Genomic DNA, 6072 nt, shown 5'->3' with positions numbered 1-6072 from the left:
ATTTCCGGGTCCGGACATGAACATTCAATTCTTTGAGGTCCAGAATGGGGCGAAACTTGTCCTCCTTTTTGGGGACCACAAAAAGGTTGGAGTAAAACCCCCTTCCCCGGTCCTCCGGCGGAACCGGAACCACCACACCCTGCTGCAGAAGAGAGTCGACCTTCTGCAGCAGTGCGACAGCCATCTTGGGCTCGGACGGGATGCGTGACTGACGAAACCTGTCCAGGGGTCGAGAATGAAACTCTATGAAATAGCCTGCCGACATAACCCGCGTCACCCAGGCGTCTGATACGTGGGACGCCCAAATCGACCCGAATTGTAGCAGATGACCTCCCACCCGAGAGCCCTCGAAAGGGTTCCTGGCGTCAGTCCGCTTTAGTGGGCTTTTTGTCAACCTCCCGTTTGTCCTGACGGAAATGTTGTTTCCAGGGACTATGGGATTTCTGGGTGGTCTTTTTTCCCGGAAGACGAGGGACGACCCGATCTCCAAGAGGGCTGACCGAACCGTCCCCTGGGCCGAAAGGACCGACGACCACTACCGGCACTTGACTTGCCAGACGTAGAAGCCGCTGCTTTCCGCTGCGGCAAAGCCGAATCCCTGGCCTTGGCCTTAGCAATCAGCTCCGTGAGGTCCGAACCAAAAAGCTGACTGCCCTTGAACGCCAGACTCAGCAGACCTTGTTTGGATACTGCATCTCCAGTCCACTGTTTAAGCCACAATGCTCTCCTGACTGTGACTGCCGAGGATTGAGCCCTGGACAGAACCGAAGTAGTATCCAGCACTGCGTCCCTGCCATATCGGGTCGCCTCTTCCAACAGCTGGAAAAGCCTTTCCACCTGAGACAGTGGAGTCACATCTTGCCACGCCGTCCCCAGCTGATCCAACCACCGCAGAGAAGCCTCACTAGCCCACATGGCCCCCAAGGCCGCTCGGAATCTATGACCCGTGGCCTCGTAGATGGACTTCGCCGCTAACTCCGTCCTTCTGTCCAGCGGTTCCTGTAGACTCGCCTTCCCTTTAACAGGAAGCAAAGAGGATTTGCTCAGCTGAGACAATGGCACGTCCACTTCAGGAGAGGGGATCCAATTAGCGATCGTCTCCGTGGAGCAGGGATACAGGGCATCAAAAAACCGCATCCCCTGGAAGAGTTTATCCGGACACAGGCGTTCCTTCTCCACCGCCTCGTTAAGTTCATCGTGCGCCGGCAATGTCGAACGAGCCCGACGCGACTCCTGATACAGCCGGGCCGACTTGCCAGGGCGCTTCGTCACCTCTTCAGACAGCTGTCACGCTTCCCGCATAGCCCCAATAAAAGCGTCCAAGCGGATTCTGATGATCCTCTTCATCAGAATCGGAGATCTCACCAGCAGAGTCTGTCGGTGATTCCGAAGCCTCCGACGCACTGCATGGAGGAGACAGCGCCACCACAGGCCTGTGGCGCTTCTTGCCTCGTGCTGTCGGTTGGGACTTAGCTGATACCGTATCAGATAAGCGTGACCGATCCTGAAGCAGACCGGGAGAGAGATCCACGCCCCCTGGTCCCTGATCCAACATGCCCCCACACAGTTGCGAGCGTCGCGGAAAAGGCGGTAATAACCCCTTACAATGGGTACAGGAACCGAGGATGTGTGATTCTGCTATCACAGCCTGTTCCTACACAAAAAAACCCCAAGCACTGAAGGGTTAAAGCTGCTCCTTAGAGGGAGAAGAGCTACCCCAGCTGCCTGCAGAGCAAAAGTTAACCTAACAGACAATGGTCCAGAAAGGGTTAACTGCCCTGATGAGGCCAGACCCCTCAGAAGGGGTTAATGCTGCTGACCACGCAATACACCTTTGCCTTAAAAGGACAGCGGTGTGCGAGTCCCAGAGCCTCCTCAGCGGGGAAGTAGCAGCGCTGTATATAGCACACCCTGTCTGCCTTAACAGGCCAGCAGGAAGGTGCTCTGCGCTGCAATAGGTGAAAAAAGGGGTCTTCTGCCTTAAAAGGCAGAAGTGACTCACCAGCTGGCCGCGGTGACTGCTCTTCCCACAGTGCTCGGTGTCTGGTGTAGAGAGCGGGGAGCAGGGAGCAGGAGGTTGCACGAGGTAATGGCCGGAAGAAGAAGAGGGGGCTGGGACAGCTTCAGCGCGCGCTTCCCTGGCACTTCCTGTCTGAGGCTATGATGACAGGCAGCAGAGAGGCGTGAAGCCACGCCCCCCGCTGCCATTACTAACGGAGCCCGCGCTCCTCCGTCCCTGCTCCCCTGCCATAACACAAACGCCTGCAGCGGAGATATCCTCCTGCAGGGACAAAAAAAGCAGTCACCACTTGAAACAGTAACAGCGGCTGCTACCGCAGCCGCTGAGGCACTCAGACAACAGAGAGCACTTACCCAGCTGAGCGCCACAGGGACCCCCAGGGATGTGTGGCGCCGTGGCCCTTTGCTCCCCCCCACGGCGGAGCACGCAGGGACCCCACATAAGCGGTGTGCGTCTCCGCCAGGGAGCGCCCTGTATCCCCCGGGGCTGGCAGGCTTCTGCGGGGACCTCCTTAGGGGGTACGCAGATCTGCCAGGGGAGGGTCAGGGGTCCCAGCAGCACCGAGACCCCCTGAGACCTCTAGACCACGGGGGGGTCCAGGTCTCCGGAGTAAAATAAAAAATTCTTCTGAGGAGCTGCAAAGGCAGCGACTATCCTCTGCGACCTCAAATTTTAGACTGAAGGACATGGGAGTAGGAGGAGCCTAAGCTGGAGGGGCCGGTCGTCACTTTTTCTAATCTGAGGTGAACTATCCTGTGGGGCTCCGCCTATCCACTAGTAATGGATCTGTGTCTCCCTTCCTTCCCTTCTGCTGCTGAAATATAACTCTGCCATTCACCTCTCCAAACAAACCTACTTTAACAATCTCATCATCTCACTTTCCAATAATCCTAAATGCCTCTTTGACATGTTTCATTCTCTCCTCAAACAGCACAGGCCCGACGAACGTCCTCAGCACTGACGATCTGGCCAATTATTTAAAAGAAAAAATTGACCATATCCGACAGGGAATTTTCTCCCAATCCCCAAACGTTATGCATGCTCTCCCCCGCCACATTGTATCTTGTTCACTTTCTGACTTCGAACCAGTCACGGAAGAGGAAGTGATCAGGCTCCTTGCATCTTCTCGCCATACTACCTGCACCAGTGACCCTATTCCCTCACATCTCCTTCAGTCCCTTTCTCCAGCAGTCACCACTCACCTAACTAAAATTTTCAACCTCTCCCTCTCATCTGGTATTTTTCCCTCTTCTTTTAAACATGCCAGCATACATCTGACGCGCCCCTGGGCCTGTGTCGCGCAGCGTTGCGCACGCGGAAGCTTACCCGGAGCCGGATCTGTTGAGGGTTGTAGTCTTGTGGCGGTGACCCGGTCCGTGCCCAGGGAGTCAAACTAAGTGGCGGTCTATTAGCAGTGGATGTTGGATGACTACGCCACCCGTTGAATGCAGCTTTGGAGCTGCCGCTGCAGGGCAGACCGCTGAGGCCGGTGGAAGGATGGTGCAGCGGGGATGGTATAACCCCCAACGGGAGGGGTATGGCCTCAGGGCAGCCGACGTGGATGATGGGGGTAGCAGGAACCACTCAGAGACGATGCGGTGTAGTTCAGGGTCTTTACTGGTGACAAAGATAGACCCTCCCGGAGTACTGGCTAGCGGTTGGGGCCTGGTCAGTCCTTGAGCAGATGGGATCTCCCCTGGCCAGGCGGAGTTGTAGGCCTCCCAAACTAACGATACTCTTCTGGCTACCTTGCTAGAAGCGAGTATAAGTAGCCCACGTCCCTGAGTGTACCGTGTGGTGCTCACCCGTATGGCCGGTGACTCGGGGCCTTCTAGTAGCTTCCGCTCCACGACGGCGGTGCTGGTCCCATGCGTGTGACCGTGCCTTCGGGTTTCTTGGCCAGAGGATCTGGAATCCCCTGCCTGATGGATTCTGCTGCTGGGTAGGAGTTAGTCCCCACAGCCTCGGACTCCGGGTCCGGTAAGAAATCTTCTCAGTCAGGGCGAGCTCTGCAGCTGCCAGCCCCTGACTCCTTGTAACACTGCTCCCACAGAGCTCCTGTTGTTTCTTCCCATAGCTGCTTCTCTTCTCTGTCTCTACTTCTGGCATGGCCCAGGAGCTGGGCCCAGCCGGAGCCACAGCTCCCTGTCAGCCCTCCTGGCTGAACTCTCCCTCTGAACTCTCTAACCCTGCCTCAGCCCCAGGTTTATACAGGGGAAGTTCTTCCCCTCCCAGGACTGGGCAGGAGGTGTGGCATGCATAGGATTCCTGACCAAGAGACCTCCCACCTGCTCTCAGACATAACACTGCCGTTACTGTGGAAACCAGACCCCTGGGGTGCCACATTCCCCCTAGTGAAATTTAGTACTCCGGAACTAAACATATTTTTAAACATAACAAGGTATAAACAATAATAGTACAATAAGAAAAACATATAAAGATGGTCACGGCGTGTCCGCAACCGGGTGCAGTTTTTGAAGAAAAGCAAAGGTGTCCATTTCACCAAAACAGGGAGACGTAACCAGGTAGGGGTCTGTCCTGCCCCGAGTCCTTAACAGTCTTTAGTCCATTCCTGGGTTAAGCTCCAACCATGTACAAAGGATTCCCAGTAAATCCACCAAAGACTCCCATAAATTACTAGAAACACATAATTATTTACAGGATATGGCCGCTCTCAGTCCTCGGCCAGTGGGGATAAGGAATGGCTGCTCACAGTCCTCAGCCTGGTTTAAGATAGGGGCACATGGGGAACAATTCACTAATCCCAACGGGGACCATATTTTAATTAGCAGCAGTCCTTGTACCCTTACGGGTAACTATTTACAGCTCTTTATTCACGCTACTTCCCTTCAGTAGCTATGTCCTCTTTGTGCTCCCTCCTGAGGGTAGTCCTCAGACCCGTCCGGGTCCTCTTGGCTTTCCTCGTATTGGTAGTACTGCAGCTCCTCCTCGGTTAGCTGGGTTAGTATCTCTGCGACAGTCCTTCCCCCAGGTGGCCAGGACTTTACCTCCCTTTGGGCTGCCCCGGTTAATTGGGCCACCAGGATGCTCACTTTTTGCTCCTCTGTGAGGGGATACACCTGGAAGAGGCTATCCAGCTTTTCTCTAAAGTCATGCAGGGTATGTGACTCCCCTGAGTACTGGGGTAGCCAGGCTGCCCCCGGGATATAGGGCATGGTGAAAGGCATGACCGCAACGGCGGTGGCGCTGGCGGGGGTTGAAGCGGTGAAGCTCTCCTCCGTATCCGGCATCCTTCTCCCCCCTAGTAGACCGTGGCCTACCTTGCGATGATCCTCTTCCGTAGGCCGCGGCTCCGCAGTGGATCGTCAGGGTTGAGGACCTTCCGTCGCGCTCCTGTGACGTCGGCGTCTGCTGGGCTCCTTCCAGGACCTTACGCAACGTCCGGACGTGAGGCGGGGCTTCAGTTCTCGCGCGCTTTCGGAGTCCACGCCCCTCTTCTTCCCGCGCGGCGTCTTCAAGATGGCGTCCAACGGCGGGAAAACTCCACGGATGGCGGGAAGAAGGCAGAAGATGGCGCCGGATGGCGGGAAAACTTCGCGGATGGCGGGAAGAAGACAGAAGATGGCGCCGGATGGCGGGAATCTTCACCACTGGTAAGTTTGAACAGTCTTTTTCAGGCACGCAGTACCCGGTGGTTGCGGGCACGAGATCCTGCCGACTACGCCAAAAGTTGACGCGCCCCTGGGCTTGTGTCGCGCAGCGTTGCGCACGCGGAAGCTTACCCGGAGCCGGATCTGTTGAGGGTTGTAGTCTCGTGGCGGTGACCCGGTCCGTGCCCAGGGAGTCAAACTAAGTGGCGGTCTATTAGCAGTGGATGTTGGATGACTACGCCACCCGTTGAATGCAGCTTTGGAGCTGCCGCTGCAGGGCAGACCGCTGAGGCCGGTGGAAGGATGGTGCAGCGGGGATGGTATAACCCCCAACGGGAGGGGTATGGCCTCAGTGCAGCCGACGTGGGTGATGGGGGTAGCAGGAACCACTCAGAGACGATGCGGTGTAGTTCAGGGTCTTTACTGGTGACAAAGATAGAC

The sequence above is a fragment of the Phyllobates terribilis genome, unplaced genomic scaffold (assembly GCF_046119375.1).
Source record: "Phyllobates terribilis strain yellow unplaced genomic scaffold, ASM4611937v1 Scaffold_2__4_contigs__length_985480577, whole genome shotgun sequence".
Taxonomy (NCBI): domain Eukaryota; kingdom Metazoa; phylum Chordata; class Amphibia; order Anura; family Dendrobatidae; genus Phyllobates; species Phyllobates terribilis.
Note: the sequence above shows the minus strand (reverse complement) of the source record.